Raw genomic sequence first — 19,672 nt, 5'->3', positions numbered from 1 at the left:
TTGCATTGTGATACAAAAACATTGTGAGATATTGTTGAAGCAAAAACCGAAGTTGCTGCAAAAGGTCTGCAGCATCTGTGCAGAGAAATCAGAATTAACGTTTCTCATTCAGTGGCCCTTCATCAGAACGGATGGTCGACCTGAAAATGTTGATTAATATACAGAAGAGGCTGAATAGCTTCTAATGGAGATTGTTAGTAGCTAACAATAGGGTGTGAGTAATGGAAGGCCACGTGAGAACTAGGCCTGGTGTATGGGTATGGGGCATTGAGGAGTTCAGTCCTTAAAATTATTGAACATTATTTTGAGACTGAAGGGCTGCAGGGTCCACCCGCGAAAAATGAGGTGTTGTTCTTCCAGCTTGCGTTGGAATGTCCTGGAACACTGCAGCAAGCCTGACGCAGAGATATTGGCCAGGGAACAGGATGGGGTATTAAACTGGCAGGCAACTAGAAACTCAGGGTCTTTTGCATAGGTAAACCTTGGATATTCTGAGAAGTAGTCACCCAGTCTACCTTTAGTTTCCCCAATGTAGAGCAGACCACAATGTGAGCAGCGAATGTAGGTAGACCAGATTGTGGGAAATGTTGGCAGGATACTGCTTAACCTGGAAGGTATTTTTGGCCCTTGGATAGTGACGAGGGAGGAGGTAAATGGGAAAGTGTAACACCTCCGGAAAGTGGAGTGTACCTGTGGTGGGGGCTGGGGGAGGTGGGGGGAGGTGTGGGCAGTGAATAACGAGCGGACAGGGTGTCCTGGCGGAAATGGTCACTTCAGAAGGCGGAAAAGGGAGAGGAGGCAAATATGTGTCTGGTGGTAGCATCTCGCTGGAGGTGGGGAATGCAGACTGATGATCTTCTGCATGGGAATGCTAATGGGATGGTAGGTAAAGACAAGGAGAACTCTAACACTGTTGCAGTAGGGATGAGAGAGGGTGAGGGTAGAAGTGCAGGAGGTGGGTTGGAACTGGTTGAGGGCCCTGTCGAGAACAGTGCTGGGGAATTCTCGGTTGAGGAAGAAGGTGGACTTTTCAGAGGCCACATTTTTGTAATTGACGTCAGCAGAACCAATGCGGTGGAGACGGAGAAACTGCGGGAATGGAATTGAGTCTTTGCAGGAAACAGGGTGTGAGGATGTGTACACTAGGCATCTGTTGGAGTCGGTGAGTTAATACTGGATATCACTGACTGGTCTATCCCCAGAAATAGAAGCAGACATGTCGAGGAAAGGAAGGGAGGAGTCAGAGCTAGAAAGTGTGAAAGTGTGAGAGGGGTGCAAATTGGAAGCGATGAACTTTTCCAATTCTGGACAAGAGAGAGGAGCAGCAGCGACGATATCATCTACGTATCGGAGAAAGAGTTGTGGATGGGGGCTGGAATAGAACTGGAACAAGAAATGGTCTACACACCCCATGAAGGAGCAGGTATAACATGGACCCACGTATGTATCCATGCACCCTCTCTGTATGGCAGAAGCAGGCTGAAGCAATGGGTCTGCATGGGTAGTTCTGTCTGTCGATTTTCAGGAGGAGATAAAAAGCGAACTCTGCTGTCAGAGGACCATCAGTTTCGGGACTGTTAGGTGGGGGTGAGTGGGGGGGGGGGGGGGTGAGTGGGGGGAATCTCCAGATAAATTGTGGTCAGATTTAGTTAATAAAATAGCCTGATGTGCCATGGTAGGGTTATAGAACAGTAGGTGACATGTGGAGGTATCTGAAAGTTGGCACTCAGCCTCTGAAATGTAGAGGTGAGTCCACCAAACTACAGCAGCACCACCCTTATCGGCATAGGCTGAGTAAAATAGTCAGGGTTGGATCGAAGCATGTGGCATACAGTCTGTTGAAATGGTGATAGTTTTGATAGGGTGAGGGGATACAGAGAATTTAAGACAACCAACTCACATGGAGCGTTCTCAATGAACAGATTGAGTTCAATTAAACGCCAGAGGAATGGGTCCAGATGGAGGGAGAGTGTTGGAGCTGGGCGGAGGGGCTATGGGATGGGGAGTGGATTCTTGCCCAAAGAAATGGACAACGAGGAGAAAACGGTGGAAGAGAAGTTCAGCATTATGTCTTTCCTGAAATTCATTAAAGTGGGGCACAGAGGAATAAAGCTGAGACCATTGTTGAGTACAGAAAATTCAGCATTAGAGCGTGGAAGGTTAGGAGGGGTGGACAGGACACGACAGGAGGTGGGCTTGGGGGAGGGGATGTACTCAAGTTTCAGGGCATGGGTGGGGTGGCAGGTTCTAGATGCTCTGAGTTATTCCGTCTTGTGGGCCTCGTATATCTGGCGAGCATGGCAAATGAGCTGGAGAATGAAGTAGACTTTCGGAATGGTGCAGCCTTGAGCCAATGTGATGTGATGCTGTTGGACAGAGAAAATGTTGATCTCAGTGGCACTGACATCGCACGATCAGTCCTCAGAAAGTAACTGATTGAAAATAATCGGAATCGTTATCTTATTGTAATGGTCTGATTTCATTGGGGTGACATTCAACCAGCAAGGTCTTACTTTTCTGAGACTTTAGACCAAACAGTGAAAACAGATGTATTTTGATGTTATTAATAAGACAAATCCATCTGTAGTTTTGGAAGTCACCAGCACGGGCAGAGTTTTTATTTCATTCTCAGTAGCCCTAGGGAAGGTGTCATTGTTCAATGAGGAAATTACCAGCACAGAATTTCCTCTGATGTCTATTAACCACAGTTTGCTGAGGGTGGATGAGTCTACATGAGTCAAATATTACTTTGATACAAGGGAAGTTACTCTGATATCACCCTCAAATGAAATTGGAAAATCAGTTAAAATGGTAAAGAGCAAAATGATAGAACACGGGTTGTTAGAACAAAGTGGTCAATGTCCTCACAACGTTTAAGGAAAAAAACTAATGCATGAGCTTTTGATTCTGAAGAGAGGTTCATCCTATTTGTGATGAGGCTGTTTGGTTACGCACTGAGACACAGAGACAGAAGAAAAAAAGTTCCACTTTGTATGTGGAACAAAACCACCCTGTTCACGGTGCATTGGACAGTGACAGACACACACTATTGTTTGTTCCTATTGGACATTGATCTTCCAAATATGATCATTCACTAATGACCAATAGTAGCGCAGAAGCCAGCAGTTCCCATCACCCCTGTTGGAAAGCAAAAAAGGAAAGGCCAGTGCAAGTGGGAGTAACTAGGGAACTGGTGAAACTTACAGTGGGAGTGGGAGAAGAAAGATGTGAAGAGATATCATTAGTGGAAGAGTATGTAGCAGCAGAAGGGATCATGCAAGGGACGTAGGAGTGTAAAAACGAGTAGGAAGGCGGAGGTCGAATGGCTAACGAAGTTTTAGGTGACTGGGAAAAACTTGCTTTTGGAGAAGTGAGATTGGGTGAAAAACATCACTGTTCAGGAAATTGGTACCTGGTTCCATTGAAAATTAAGATTTGATGTACTTCTTTATCTAGCACTTGATTCTTGATCAGATTGCACATTCACTCTGTATTTCTGTATCTCCATCAAATGCAGATGACATGTTTTTTTTCCTCCTCTGGTATGGTGACTGAACATTTTTGAATTTTTTAACAGTATGTATTTGCTTCCAATTCAAGGTAGACATGAGAATATGATTTGATCTCCTGCAGTTTGTCCATAACATAGAATTTAATTGAATATTTATCCTCATCACATTAGCTGATTCAAGCAATGAGTCTGTGTCCATCCTGCAGATGAAAAGTTTATTCAGTTCTGACTATTGTTACAAAGAACAATACCCCCAAAGGACTAATGTTCCAGTGCAAGGTGCCAAACCCTTGAGCAGGTGATCTCACAAACTTTCGAAAAAGCCTTTGGATATGCACTTGGTCGTGCAGGCTCGCAGTTTCATTCAATGATTCTGTGTGGTGGCCGCCATGAACACTCTGATATACTCTGAAGCAATAGCTAATGGCAGTTGCTGGTTTGTTTCATTGACTGTACTCAGTAAGTGAGCCTCCAGTGAAGTGCTGGTGTTATCTTCCACTTTCTACTTAAGTGTTTCGGTTCCTTGAGTTGGTACTGTAATTTCCTGTGTCGATGATGTCATTTCCGGCTCTTTTTCTCAGAGCGTGGAAGATGGAGTCAAAATTCATGTGTTAGTTGATATAGTTCCGGTTGGAATGCCATGTTTCTAGGAATTCTTGTTCTTGTCTCTGTTTGGCATGTCTTAGGATGGATATGCAGACCTAGTCAAAGTGACGTACTTCTTCATCAGTACGTAAGAAAGTAAGGTTGGGGTCAAGTGGCTAGTTGATGTTCATATATCCTGCAGACTAGTTTTCTGCTTGTTTTCCGTGTAGTGTTTGTTACAGTTCTTGCAAGGCTTATTGTTCCAGGAGCAGAACAGACAAAGATGTGAATTTATTGAGGTGCTCAAAAATATGAAAAAAGTTGTTCAGTAAAAAAAAATGTCATTACAGCATCAAGGAATTCTAATTTCAAGGTTGTCAGCAAAAGAGCTAGGAGTGAAATAATGAAAAACGTGTTTATTTAGAGAGTTGTTACGAATTGGAATTGACTGGCTGAGAAAGTTGTGGATGAAGATTCAAAAGAGAACTGGATATATATTTGGAAATTGTGAATTTAACGGGCAACAGAGAGAGGGCTGGAAAATGGGAGGAGCTTGGGAGAAACTTTTGGAGCTATTGCATACATAACGGCTAATGGCCTCCTCCTGTAGTTTAAAGTTTTGTACTCTATCATGTGTCAGCTGTGAATAAAAGTCAGTATCCAATTATTTCACAGTGTAAATGCTCGCAAATATCTGATTATTTGGTGCAGCATAAACATTTAAGATGCAAGTATTGCAAAGTCAGCTTCATTATGAAGTCTAATTATTACTCATATCATAGTGGGCGGCACGGTGGCACCTCACAGCGCCTGAGACCCGGGTTCAATTCCCGCCTCAGGCGACTGACTGTGTGGAGTTTGCACATTCTCCCCGTGTCTGCGTGGGTTTCCTCCGCGTGCTCCGGTTTCCTCCCACAGTCACAAAGATGTGCAGGCCAGGTGAATTTGCCATGCCAAATTGCCCGTAATGTTAGGTAAGGGGTAAATGTAGGGGTATGGGTGGGTTGCGCTTCGACGGGTCGGTGTGGACATGTTGGGCCGAAGGGCCTGTTTCCACACTGTAATGTAATCTAATCATAAATATTTTACATGTCATATTTCAATTACTAAAACAAATATATCATTGCTTTGGCACAAAACACTTTGGAAAGTTTTGACTTTTCCCTGACACGATATTATCTTCGTGTTTTGCTTTCACTCTCCACATTTCATATTAAACATCATTCATTCTTAAAATTGAAAGTTTTCAAATTATTGTTCACTAAAATTTGATAACAAATAATTTATTTAGTTTAATATTCAGTCTATGTTGAATTGTTGCCATTTTTAAATTTCTGGCAAATAGCTGAAGATCGTACATTTCAGTGAGAAATTAAACTGATTGATTATATATAAATGTATAAGAACGCTAATTCTATTTGTATGTTCAATCTTCTGCTCACTCTGAACATGGAATTATCCAGAAACCAACCACTTTAAAAATATTGGAGTGACAAAACATTGCTTTGAATCCTGACATTGAATATCTAATTCTGATCACCACAAGAGTTATGTTCTTTCTTCGCTAAAGTAAAATATACGTGTTTTATTTCTGTGTTCGAAAATCTTGACAGGAGTTTATAATTTAGTTCCATAAATATAGAATCAACATAATTGATTCAAGAGATTATAGTTCAGTTGAATGATTATCGTTCACGTCTTAGTTTTGCCAAATTCATGAAACATAGCAAACATCCGATAATTGTTCTGGTCAGTAAACTCAACACCTTGCAATGAGCTACGCTTAGAATTGCTTCCATTAGATATGAAATCATTTACTGTGCGATTGAACCTAATAGCTGCCTGTGATATAGAGAGACTCATTGGCCTGTTCCAAAATCTGTGCATAGAGCGTCTAACCTGGTCCAGGGCAATCAATAAAATATTATTTCAAAACAAATAATTTGGGATCCACCTTGGGCAGGGGAAGAACCCGAGGAAGAAGTGAGGACTGCAGATGCTGGAGATCCGAGCTGAAAATGTGTTGCTGGAAAAGCGCAGCAGGTCAGGCAGCATCCAAGGAACAGGAGAATCGACGTTTCGGGCATAAACCCTTCTTCAGGAATGAGGAACGTGTGTCCAGCAAGCTAAGATAAAAGGTAGGGAGGAGGGACTTGGGGGAGGGGCGTTGGAGATGCGATAGGTGGAAGGAGGTCAAGGTGAGGGTGATAGGCCGGAGTGGGGTGTGGGCGGAGAGGTCAGGAAGAAGATTGCAGGTTAGGAAGGCGGTGCTGAGTTCGAGGGATTTGACTGAGACAAGGTGGGGGGAGGGGTAATAAGGAAACTGGATAAATCTGAGTTCATCCCTTGTGGTTGGAGGGTTCCGAGGCGGAAGATGAGGCGCTCTTCCTCCAACCGTCGTGTTGCTATGGTCTGGCGATGGAGGAGTCCAAGGACCTGCATATCCTTGGTGGAGTGGGAGGGGGAGTTGAAGTGTTGAGCCACGGGGTGGTTGGGTTGTTTGGTCCGGGTGTCCCCGAGGTGTTCTCTGAAACGTTCCGCAAGTAGCCAGCCTGTCTCCCCAATATAGAGGAGGCCACATCGGATGCAGCGGATGCAATTAATGATGTGTGTGGAGGTGCAGGTGAATTTGTGGCGGATATGGAAGGATCCCTTGGGGCCTTGGAGGGAAGTAGGGAGGGAGGTGTGGGCGCAAGTTTTGCATTTCTTGCGATTGCAGGCGAAGGTGCCGGGAGTGGAGGTTGGGTTGGTGGGGGGTGTGGAACTGACGAGGGAGTCATGGAGGGAGTGGTCTTTTTGGAAAGCTGATAGGGGAGGGGAGGGAAATATATCTCTGGTGGTGAGTCCGTTTGGAGGTGGCAGAAATGACGGCGGATGATACGATGCAGATGGAGGTTGGTGGGGTTGTAGGTGAGGACCAGTGGGGTTCTGTCCTGATGGCGGTTGGAGGGGCGAGGCTCAAGGGCGGAGGAGCGGGAAGTGGAGGAGATGCGGTGGAGGGCATCGTCGATCACGTCTGGGGGGAAATTGCGGTCTTTGAAGAAGGAGGCCATCTGGGATGTACGGTATTGGAGCTGGTCCTCCTGCTAGCAGATGCGGCGGAGACGAAGGAATTGGGAATATGGGATTGCGTTTTTACAGGGGGCAGGGTGGGAGGAGGTGTAGTCTAGGTAGCTGTGGGAGTCGATCGGTTTATAGCAAATGTCCGTGTTGATTCGGTCGCCAGAGATAGAAATGGAAAGGTCAAGGAAGGGGAGGGAGGAGCCTGAAACGGTCCATGTGAATTTGAGTTCGGGGTGAAAGGTGTTGGTAAAGTGGATGAACTGTTCAACCTCCTCGTGGGAGCACGGGGCAGCGCCGATACAGTAATCGATGTAGTGGGGAAAAGGTGGGGGGTGGTGCCAGTGTAGCTGCGGAAAATGAACTGTTCCACATATCCTGCGAAGAGGCAGGCATAGCTGGGGCCCATGCGGGTGCCCATGGCTACTCCTTTGTTTTGAAGGAAGTGGGAGGATTGGAAAGAGAAGTTGTTCAGTGCGAGGACCAGTTCAGTGAGTCGAAGGAGGGTGTCAGTGGAAGGGTACAGGTTGGTACGGCGGGAAAGGAAGAAGCGGAGGGCTTTGAGTCCATCGTGATGGGGGATGGAGGTGTACAGGGACTGGATGTCCATGCTGAAGATAAGGCGTTGGGGACTGGGGAAGCGAAAATCATGGAGGAGGTGGAGGGCGTGGGTGGTGTCCCGAACGTAGGTGGGGAGTTCTTGGACTAAGGGGGACAGGACCGTGTCGAGGTATGCAGAGATGAGTTCGGTGGGGCAGGACCAGGCTGAGACAATGGGTCGGCCGGGGCAGTCAGGTTTGTGGATTTTGGGCAGGAGGTAGAAACGGGCGGTGCGGGATTGTGGGACTATGAGGTTGGAGGCGGTGAATGGGAGATCCCCTGAGGTGATGAGGTTATGGACGGTCTGGGAGATGATGGTTTGGTGGTGGGAGGTGGGGTCATGGTCAAGGGGGCAGTAGGAGGAGGTGTCCGCGAGCTGGTGTTTAGACTCAGCGGTGTAAAGGTCGGTGCGCCAAACTACTACCTCCCTTGTCTGCCGGTTTGATAGTGAGGTTGGGGTTGGAACGGAGGAAGTGGAGGGCTGCACGTTCCGAGGGTGAGAGGTTGGAGTGGGTGAGAGGGGTGGAGAAGTTGAGGCGGTTAATGTCGCGGCAACAGAATATCACTGGTCTCAGTGTAGGTACAAATATTGTCCAGGTTAAATACTAATGGCTGACCAGCAACCACGTTTTGAAATTCATCTTCAGTCAGAAACTGTCCCAAAGAGCAGACTTGTTGACATGGAGAGCCAGAATCTCACAATACAAGTTACCAATGGTGATGAAACCTTATCTGCCTCCCAGAATCCATACATCTGCACCCCAGACCAGACATGGGTGAAGACATTAACAAGTTGACAATCTATTGCAGTGCCTTGTGTCTCACAAAGAAACCTCTAAAGCCATATCCAATAAATGCCACCTTCACATTCTCCAGTATCAAAATAAAATTGTACATCTCTGTGAATAGTCAGAGATTACTACATGAGTCACACAGTAGAATGTATGTGAAGTAAGCAGCAGCAAACGGCAATATACAAATCACATTAATAACTGAACTTGGTGGATTCTGTCTGGGCTAAGTAACCACACAGATTATAATGGCTTTCAGGTGACGGTAACGAAACACACCACAACTGGAGCTTTGGCCTTACACCCCTCCAAAGCTTCCTGATCTCACACACATCACTCCCTCACACATTCAACAATTGATGAGAATCCACAAGCAGGGTGAAATTGGAAACATAGAACAGTGCAGCACAGTGCAGGCCCTTCGGCCCTTGAAGTTCTGACGAGCTTTTATCCTAGTATAAGTTCAGGTAAACTTACATACTTCTCATCATACTATCATTCATATGCCTATCCAATTAAATATCCCTAATATAGCTGACTTTACGACAACTGCTGGCTGTTCATTGTACACATCCACCACTCTCCGTGTAAAGAACGTACCTTGGAAATCTCCCCTAAACGTTCCTCCAATTACTTTAAAATCATACCTACTCGAGATCGTCATTTCCACCCTGGGAGAAAGTGTCTGGCTATCCACTCTATTTATGCCTCTCAGCATCTTGTACACTCCTGTCAAGTCACATTCCATTCTTCTTCGTTCCAATGAAGAAAACCTTTAGCTCCCTCAAATTTTCTTTGTAAGACATGTCCGCTAGTGAGGCAGCATCTTGATAAATCTCCTCAGGAACCTCACCAAAACTTCCACGTCTTTCCTATAACGAGGTAACCAGAACTGATCACAATATTTTAAGTGTGGTCTCACCAGGGCTCCATAGAGTAGCAGCATAACCTTGCTACTTTTAAACTCAATCCCTCGGCTAATGAACACATCAAACGCCTTCTTAACAACCGCATAAACCTGGGTAGCAACTTCATGGGAGCTGTGCCATGGACCATATGATTCCCCCTGTTCCTCCACAATGTAATAGTACTGCCTTTAACGCTGTATTCTGCATTCAAATTCGAACTTCCAAAATGAATCCTACCCCACTTTTCAATATTGAACACTATCTGCCACTTCGCAGCCGAGTCCTGCATCCAGTCAATGTCCTGTTGCAAACTACAACAGCCCTTCCCACTATCCACAGTTCCACCAACCTGTGTTACATCATCAATCTTACGAACCTACCCTTACACTTCGTCATCCAAGTCATTTATCAAAATCACAAACAGCAGAGGTCCCAGAGCCGATCTTTACGGAACACCACTGGTCACCTAGTTCCACACTCAATATTTCCCATTTACCACCACCCTCTGTCTTCTATAGGCTAGCCAATTCTGTATCCAGACAGATAGGTCTCCCTGTATGCCATGCCTCCTTACTTTCTGAATGAATCTACCACGGAGAAGCTTATCAAACAAGTTGTTAAAATCCATGCACTCGGCATTCACTGCTCTACCTTCTTTTGTGTGCTGAATCCCATCCTCAAAGAGTCCAATAAGAGTTGTGAGGTATGACCTGCCCCTCACAAAGCCATGCTGACTATTTCTAATCAAACTATGATTTTTCAGAATCCTCTCCAATACCTTGCCCAATAGTGATGTAAGACTGACTGGTCTGTCATTCTCAGGACAATCCCTGTTTCCTTGCCTGACATTTGCCACTCTCCAATCATCCGACGCTACTCCAATGGAGAGTGAAGACACAACGACCATCGCCAAATGCACAGACATCTCTTGCTTCTCTTCCTGTAGTAACCTCGGGTGTTTCACCTCTGGCCGAGTGATTTGTCTATCATTGTGTTCAATCAGTCTGTATTTCACCTCAACTTGTTTACTCCCCGCCCAACCAACTGATTGACTGCTTTCCATTTCAGGGCTCTGTACAGTGCTGCTTTCATGAGCATGTATGGTTCCTAATATCCTGTGTATTATGGAATGGAAAACATGGGAAGGGCAGATGCCCAAAGCTTTGACTCTGCTGCTCCTCAGATGCTGGCTGTGATTTTCCTGCGCCATAATTTTCGACACTGATCACCAGGATCTGCAGTCCTCACTTTCTCCGTTACTGAGGGCTGTCCACTCTGCACACTGAACAGGGAACTAATCAGCAGAAACCTGTTCAGTTCTGGAAAGTTGCAATTGATGAACACATTTACTAAAAACGAAATTAAAATATAACAAATATTCATTCAGTGCCAGAGTTACAGTTTTGGTTCATGAACTGGACAGGTTGATAACGAACAATGAATGACTGAAGACCTCCGATGTACAGAGTATTCCAGGTGATATATTCCAGGTTGGATGTGCTTTACCTTAATGCTGGTAATATTATCAGACAGACAGATATGATAAGGAAACGAGGTGACATGTCGAAGTGTGACTTTTTTTTGCCATTTCTGAGATGTTTTTGTGGGATGTCAGCGCTGACAATTCAATATTCTGTATCAGAACTATACTCCGGACAGGAGAGAGGGTAAAAAAGGAGGTGGTATTGCCTTATTAATGATGGAATCATTTACTGGCTTAAAACCGGACGATATCTTGAAAGGATCTTCTAATGAGGCTTGGTGGTTAGAGCTCAGGATCAAAACCATGACAGAAAGACTGCTATGGATATATTATAGACCCCCAGGTAATGAAAAGTAGCGAGCATATACCGAGTACGGTATTAGCCAAGTTATTGAGGTGTGTAAAAACAATAATATGATCATTATATTCAGGCATTTCAATTTCAAATATTCATCAGGGCAGTGATAACTGTTTTAACATGGGGAAGGTGCTTTGAACTATATTCCAGAGATCTTCTTATATCAACCCCGAGCAGATACAACAAAGGGCAGTGCAGTGCTGGGCCTCACTGTGGGGAACGAAGCCAGTCAGCTGTTCCAGCCAGAAGTAGGAGAGCATTCTACGACCAGTGACTGTGACGTCACACATTTTGAGTTTGCTAAGGAAAAGACCCCCAAAAAATTGAAAAATAAAAGCTTTTTGGATTGGGGCGACAGATTTTATGAAAAAAAAGACAGGATCTGGCCAAAGTGCAGTTGCTTCTCGGTGAAACTGTAGCAGAACAAGGTGGGGCGGGGTTTGGGGGATCACTTGATCAAAATGGAATTGATGACAGTGTCGGCCCAGCATGTTACACCGCAGATACAATTTAGGAAAACAAGCCCAAAGAACCTCAGATGCCGACACAAATTCCGAACAGAATGATAAAGGAAAGAAAAGCTTAAAGCAGGTATCAAGTGAGCAGGTCAATGGGGGTCTTAAAAGAATTTAGAAAGTGTAGGTCTAAGCTTAAAAAGTCAGTGGAAGAGCAGAAGTAGGGGTGATAAAATATTAGCGGGTAAGATTAGCAAGAATCAAGAGTCATTTTGTTTTGTTTATTAAGGGGAGGAGGTGAACGCGAGAAAGAATGGGGAGTACTAGGGACCAAGGGGACAGTCTGTTCACAGAGCCAGAGAATATGTTATATACATCCAACGAATTGGTCTTCAGATTGCAGAAGCAGTTCCTGGATTCAGGGAGAGTGACTGTGTGACCCGTGAGCGAATGAGAGAGGAGCTGAGGAAGAATTGGAAGTTTATGCAAGAAAACGATTGGGCACATCCCCAGATTAAAGACCACCACGTCTCACATCAGTGAGAGGGAAACAATTGTAGAAAATTCAGAGGGCTCTTGAAGCCTGGATCATTAAATATCTTCAAAGCTGAGACAGACAGATTTTTATACAAGAGTTACGGGTAATCGCAGGTAAGTGGAATGGGGCATTATCAAAATAAATATAACGTAATCGAATGAAAACCAGACTCAGTGAGCGGATAGACATATTGTTGCCCCTATGTCTAATGGTGTTCTTTTACAATAGCCCTGTATCCAAAAGAACCTCCACTTCTCTCACTATGGAGTGAGACACAGTTTGGAATGCAATTGAGGCATTCCAGGAATTCATTAACGCGATACTAATAGACAGAAAGGACCAGAGGACTGCGACAATACGGATTGCCTGACGGGGTGAGGATTTGCATCGACACAGTCACCCCTTCCAGTAAGAAGACTTCAGTAAGACTCTCTCCAAGGCCAAGCAGCGACCTGCACTGGCGAGCAGATAGTCAGGGGCCAGGTGTCAAGGAGTGCTGACGGCCCAAGCACTACATCACTGTCGTGTCTCCTTCCTTCACTGACCAAAACTAAATGTGGAGGGGTGGAGAGACATGCCGTTGGTAGCAGAGTAGCCAGTAAGGCTTTCACACGAGAGGCTTCGGACAAGAGCCAAGAGAAGGATTTTGGACGTACTGGAATGTTTGAAAGTGAATAAATGTCGCGGTCATTACCTGTTACAGGAGGAGGCCTAATCAGCCCTCAGGGTCTATAAAACTGTACCTAGAGTAGATCATGCAGCACCAATGTCCAGTTACACAGCAACATGATCAGTCTATTCAGCTACTTGAAGTCAGTAACACAGGAAATGGAAGAGGCCACAAAGTGACTGGTCTATAGGGTATACTGGAATAACTCCAGGCTACATAGCCTCTCAGGCCTGACCTTCAATTCAGTAAGATCGGGGCTGATCTGCACTCGGCCGCAATTTCTCTTTCGTGCCCAATTCTTTGTAGCTCTCGACTCTCTAACGGTTCAAAATCCATTGACACCCACTCCCACCCCCCAACATTTCAGTGATGTAGCCTCCCCTAACTGTCTGGTCCCAACCATCATTACCCTCTGAGAGAAGGAAACACACCACACACATATGCCTTGGCTAATTGACATTAAAAAAAAGATATGAACACACCGTCAGAGTGATTGGCCCTGATATCATGGCAGTATTTGACTGAGCAAGATGTCAAGGAGACTGAAAAATATTGAACTTGATGGGAATCAGTTGTAAACTCCCCACTGGTTAGATCATTCAGAACACAATGCGGCTGGTGGGCATCAATCCTCCCAGTCCCTGGATATCTCTGTGGGTAATCCTCAGGGTAGCTTATTGAGCACAAATATCTTCAGCTGCTTCATCAATGTCTTTCCCTCTGTCATGCGATCAGAGGTGGGGATGTTCTGTGAAGATTATATAATGTTCAGAACAATGAGTCAACTCTGAAGGTATTAAAGTATCAAACCTGGTCAACATTCAAGCTTGTGCTGTTAACATATAGGTAACATTAGTGAAAAGCATTGCTGGACACTAAACATTTCCACTGTTAATAAAAAGAGGAATCCCTTCAGCAACACTAGCTTGTTTTACAGTAATATAAGAAAGTCATTCAGCCCATCAGACCTATTGGCTAACAAGAGCATCAACGCATTCACTCTCTCCTGCCTATTACACAAAAAGATATATTTTTAAAAAAAGCAGCGGTTGGAATCTAAAATAGACACCCGGGAGGCTGGAAGAACAGAATAAGCAAGACAGCATCAAGACTTTGAGAAGTCAACGCCTTGGATATAACCCTTCGTCTGGACTGTGGGTGGAAGTAAGTGGTCTTTCGATAAAGAGGCGGGTGAGAGAGCAGGAGGTAGAGTGGCGAGGTGGGGACAAGTGAACACAGATAAAGGGTATCAGCGGGTTGGTGATGGGAGGGCTGAATCCAATTGGTAGCTGGACAAAGGGTTGCTCACAGGAATAGAAGGTAGGGGACGGCCTGGGAAGGGAGTCAGGTGATTGAAAGGGAGGTTATTTGAAATTGGCGAATTCAAAGTTGAGTCCCTGGGGTGTAGGCTGCACAGCTGACAGTTGGGATCTTGTTCCTCCAATGTTAGGTTTGATTCATTGTGGCAATGGAGAAGGCCAAGGATGGCCATGTCAGAAAGGGATTGGGAGAGAGAATTGAAATAGGAAGTGACTCGGAGGTCAGGTCAGCCCTGACAAAAATACTCAGCAAAATGTTCCCTTCATTTACATTTGGTCTTCCCAATGTCGTGAAGAACACATCAGGTGCACCATTTTCAGTAAACTAGGTTTGGATCCCACCCCCGACTAATCACCACAATCACCCCCAGGTACATTCTCCTGAAACTGCAAAAGATGCAAAAGTTGCTGGCACACCACCTCCTCCACCTACTTATAGGGCTTTAAACAGTACTTCCAGCTCAGGCAGAGGTTCACCTACCTCTCTTCCAACCTACTATTCTGCATCAGGTGCTCCTGATGTGGTCTTCTCTGCATTGGGGAGACTGAACATAAACATTTCACTGAGCATCACAGTCCGGCCTGCAGGAGCCGACCTGACCTCCCAGTCACCGCCCGTTTGAATTCTCCTTCCCACTCCCTTTCCGACATAACCATCCCTGGCCTCCTCTTTTGCCATGGTGAGGCAGACTACAAATTGGAGGAACAACACATTATCTTCTAAGTAAAAACAAGGACTGCAGATGCTGGAAACCAGAGTCTAGATTAGAGTGTTGCTGGAAAAGCACAGCAGGTCAGGCAGCATCTAAGGAACAGGAAAACCGACGTTTTGGGCAAAAGCCCTTCATCAGGAATAAAGGCAGGGTGGCTGCAGAGTAGAGAGAAAACTGAAAGGGGGATGGGGTGGGAGAAAGTAGCATAGAGTACAATAGGTGAATGGGGGTAGGGATGGAGGTGATAGGTCAGAGAGGAGGGTGGAGTGGATAACTGGAAAGGAAGATAGGCAGGCAGGACTGGTCTTGAGGGCGGTGCTGAGCTAGAAGGTTGGAGCTGGGGCGAGGTGGGGAAAGGGGAAATGAGGAAACTGGTGAAATTCACATTGATGCCATAGGGTTCAAGTGTTCCAAGGCGGAAGATGAGGCGTTCTTAATCCAGGCGTCGGGGTGTGAGGGAGCGTCGGTGGAGGAGGCCCAGGACGTGCATGTCCTCGGCAGAGTTGGCGGGGGAGTTGAAATGATGGGCCACAGGGCGTTTGGGTTGATTTGGTGCGGGTGTCCCGAAGATGTTCCCTAAAGTGCTCTGCTTGGAAGCGTCCAGTCTCCTCAATGTAGAGTAGACCACATCGGGAGCAATTGGTACAAGAAATGATATTGATGGATGTGCAAGTAAAACGTTGATGGATGTGGAAGGCTCCTTTGGGGCCTTGGATGGAGGTGAGGGGGGAGGTTTCCGCGCAGGTTTTGCCATTCCTGCGGTGGCAGGGGAGGGTTCCAGGAAGGGAGGGTGGGTTGTTGGGGGGCGTGGAACTGACCAGGGAGTCACGGAGGGAACGGTCTTTGCGGAAGTCGGAAAGTGGTGGGGAAGTAAATATATCCCTGGTGGTGGAGTACGTTTGGAGGTGACAGAAATGTCTTCAAATGATGTGGTTTATGCGAAGGTTGCTCGGGTGGGAGGTGAGCTCATTTCCAATTGATGCCGAGACATTAACTGCTTCAACCTGTCTAAACCCCTCCCCCACTCCAACCTCTCACCTCACAACGCTCAGCCCCCCACTCCCTCTGCTCCAATCCCAACCTCACCATCAAACTAGCAGATAAAGTGTGAGCGGTGGTAGTTTAGTGCACTGACTTCTACAACGCTAAAGCCAGACGCCAACTCGAATTCACCTCCTCCTACCGCCCTCTTGACCATGACACCAACTCCCATCTCGAAACCGTCATTTCCCAGACCACCCAGAACCTCATCACCTCAGGAGAACTCCCACCCACAGCTTCCAATCTCATAGTCCGGGAACCACACACTGCCCGATTCTACCTCCTTCCCAAGATCTACAAACCTGACCACCCTGGCCGACCCATTGTCTCAGCATGCTCCTGCCCCACCGAACACGTCTCCACCTACTTTGACACTGTCCTATCCCCCCAGTCCAGGAACTCCCCACTTACATTCGAGACACCACCCAAGCCCTGCACCTCCTCCAAGACTTCCGTTTCCCCGGCCCTCAATGCCTCATCTTCATCATGGATATCCAATCCATCTCGACGTCCATCCGCCATGACCAGGACCTCCAAGCCTCCCGTTTCTTCATCTCGCGACGTCCCCAACAGTACCCTTCCACTGACACTCTCAATCGTTTGGCTGAACTGGTGCTCACGCTTAACAATTTCTCCTTCAAATCCTCCCACTTTCTCCAGACCAAAGGGGTAGCCCTAGGATCCCGTATGTGCCCCAGTTATGCCTGTCTCTTTGTTGGCTACGTAGAACAGTCCATCTTCCATAATTACACCAGTTTCACTACATTGATGACTGTATTGGTGCCACCTCGTACTCCCGCAAGGAGGTTGAGCAATTCATCAACTTCACCAACACATTCCACCCCGGATATAAATTCAACTGGACCATCTCTGACACCTCCCTCCCCTTCCTGGACCTCTCCATCTCCATTAATGCAGACCGAATTGTCACTGATATCTTTTACAAACCCACCTGCTTTCAGCTACCTGGATTACACCTCTTCCCACCCTACCTCCTGCAAAAATACCATCCCGTATTCCCAATTCCTCCGCCTCCGCCGTATTTGCTCCCGCGAGGTCCAGTTGCACCATTAAACACACCAGATAGCCTCCTTCTTTAGAGACTGCAATTTCCCTTCCCACGTGGTTAAAGATGGCATCCAATGCATCTCGTCCACGCCCCACCCCTCCGCCCCCAAACCCCACCCCTCCAACTGTAACAAGGACAGAACGCCCCTGGTGTTCACCTTCCAACCTACCAACCTTCGCATAAACCACATCATCCGAAGACATTTCAGTCACTACCGAATGGACCTCACCACCAGAGATATATTTCCCTCCCCACTTCGTTCCGCTTTCTGGAAAGACCGTTCCCTCCGTGATTAAATGGTCAGGTCACGCCTCCCAACAACCCACCCTCCCTTCCTAGAACCCTCCCCGCCACCGCACGAATGGCAAGACCTGCGCCGACACCTCCTCCCTCACATCCATCCAAGGGTCCAAAGAAGCCTTCCAAATTCCCATTCCCCCGTTGTACTCTTTGCTACCTTCCCCCACCCTCCTCTCTGACCTATCACCTCCATCTACACCCCCATTCACCTATTGTGCTCTATGCTGTTTTCCTTCCCCGCCCACCCCCTCTCATTTATCTCTCCACTCTGCAGGCATCCTGCCTCTATTCCTGATGAAGGGCTTTTGCCCGAAACGTCGATTTTTCTGCTCCTCGGATGCTGCCTGACCTGCTGTGCTTTTCCATCATCACTCTAATCTAGACCTTATCTTCTGCTTATCAATCCTATAGCCTGGAGGATGAAACTTGTCTTCTCCAATTTGAAATAACATTCCTACCCATACCCCTTCTCCCTTTCCAGCCCATCTCCCTCCCCTCCATTCCACCTAACGACGATGTCTTCCAGCTCCCAACTGGATTAATCCTTCCCATCGCCCACCCACGTGTCCACTTATGCGTACCTCACCATCCCGCTGCTCTCCCCACCCCAACCACTCTTCCCTCTTTACCGGCAGCGTTCCCTACCCCCACCCCAAGTCCTGAAGAACGGTTATACATGAAATGTTGACTTCCCCACCTCATGATACTGCCTGGCTTGTTGTGTTCTTCCAGCCTCCTGTTTGTCTCCTATGACTCAGGAAGATAGAATCTAGTCAGCACAACACGCCAGTAAGCAGGAACCACGTGTTGCCCACAGAAGTCCTTGAACCTCTGCCCTTGGACCAGGAAGAAGACATTCAATTCCTCGAGACACTGACACATGAACAGAAGAGGCCATTCAGCCCCACCAAATTATAACACTGAAATAGGAGGATGTCATTGATGGAGCAGCACGACAAACCAATGAAGCAGAGACTGCACAGGCAGACTGCTCAATGTTGTTCCTCCTGGCTCCATTGCTAATGGTACACACATGTTACGTTAACAGGGTTTGCTGACCACGAGGAGAGAAAGTGATTGGTTTGTACCAAGTACCAAGGAGGCATCTTCCATCTCCGAGACGTTATGGACTAGGCTAGACCACTCAAAACAGCCTTAAGCAGGCAGCCCAGAGCATAACTTGGCAATTGGTTTCGGTAAGTGTATTATGAAAATTATCCGGAGTAATTTAGCTGATTGACTACTAGCTTTTAAAGCAGGCAAAAACTTTATGCATAAAATTACACAATGAAACACAAAGAACAGAATAAAGTATCCCGACAGAATTCAACCCATTCAGCTCAACTTAATTATGCTGTTCCGAATATAAACAACTCTCCCAATAAGCAAACTCCCTATTAAAACCAGTATCAATGGAATACATGCTTCCAGGTTGAGGTTTAAGGTCAGAAAAGAGAAAGACCGACCCACTCCTGGACTATGTGAATAAACTGTACCCTTGCATGTAGATATTTTAAGCAGATCTGGCACGTCATCCTTGATCAACCTCTGACCATCATGAACACTCTGAGGCATTGTCTAACTTCCCTTGAGCTTTTTGTTACTTTCCAACAAATCTTACAGTCTTCTCTGGTTTTCCTACATCTGGTTTTCTCCTCGCACAACAACTCTGTGATTTTGTGTGGCTCACTTTATTATAATGAAAACACTTGTGTCTTTTATCTTGTTTGTTCCCCTCAAGGGTTTTTTTTTTACCCTGTGGTAAATTCGCCTTATGATCTTCACTGAGATCTACTTTTCCCGTTCCACGTGAGGACATCTCTTTGCTCCAATTTCCATTTCTCATGGACTGAAATTGATTCTGGAAGCCAAACCGAGTTTATGGAACAGCTCATAATTCATCAGCCACTTCAGCGGCTAACCTTGATGTTATCACACTCTGCTCTTCCACATGAGTTTGCATTACTTCAGGCAGTGAATTTATGAATTACTCCAAAATAATTACCTCTCTAAGGGCATTATAGGTTACTTGATTTTTAATGCTCTTATCCTTCTATCTAAATTACTCTGTTTGATCCTTTCAAACTCAATATATGTTTGACCAGGGTATCTGTTCGATTCCTGAAACTTTTTCTATAGGCTTCCGGTACAAGCTCATATGCAGTTAAAATAGCTTTTTCCAGCACCTCATATTCCGCAGATACCTCCTCTGATAGGGATGTGAATACCTCACTAGCCCTACCTACAAATTTCGTTTGGATCAACAAAACT

The sequence above is a fragment of the Chiloscyllium plagiosum genome, unplaced genomic scaffold, assembly GCF_037043375.1.
Source record: "Chiloscyllium plagiosum isolate Xiang-an unplaced genomic scaffold, Cpla_swu_hap1 HiC_scaffold_37, whole genome shotgun sequence".
Taxonomy (NCBI): Eukaryota; Metazoa; Chordata; class Chondrichthyes; order Orectolobiformes; family Hemiscylliidae; genus Chiloscyllium; species Chiloscyllium plagiosum.
This window is presented reverse-complemented; position numbering follows the sequence as displayed.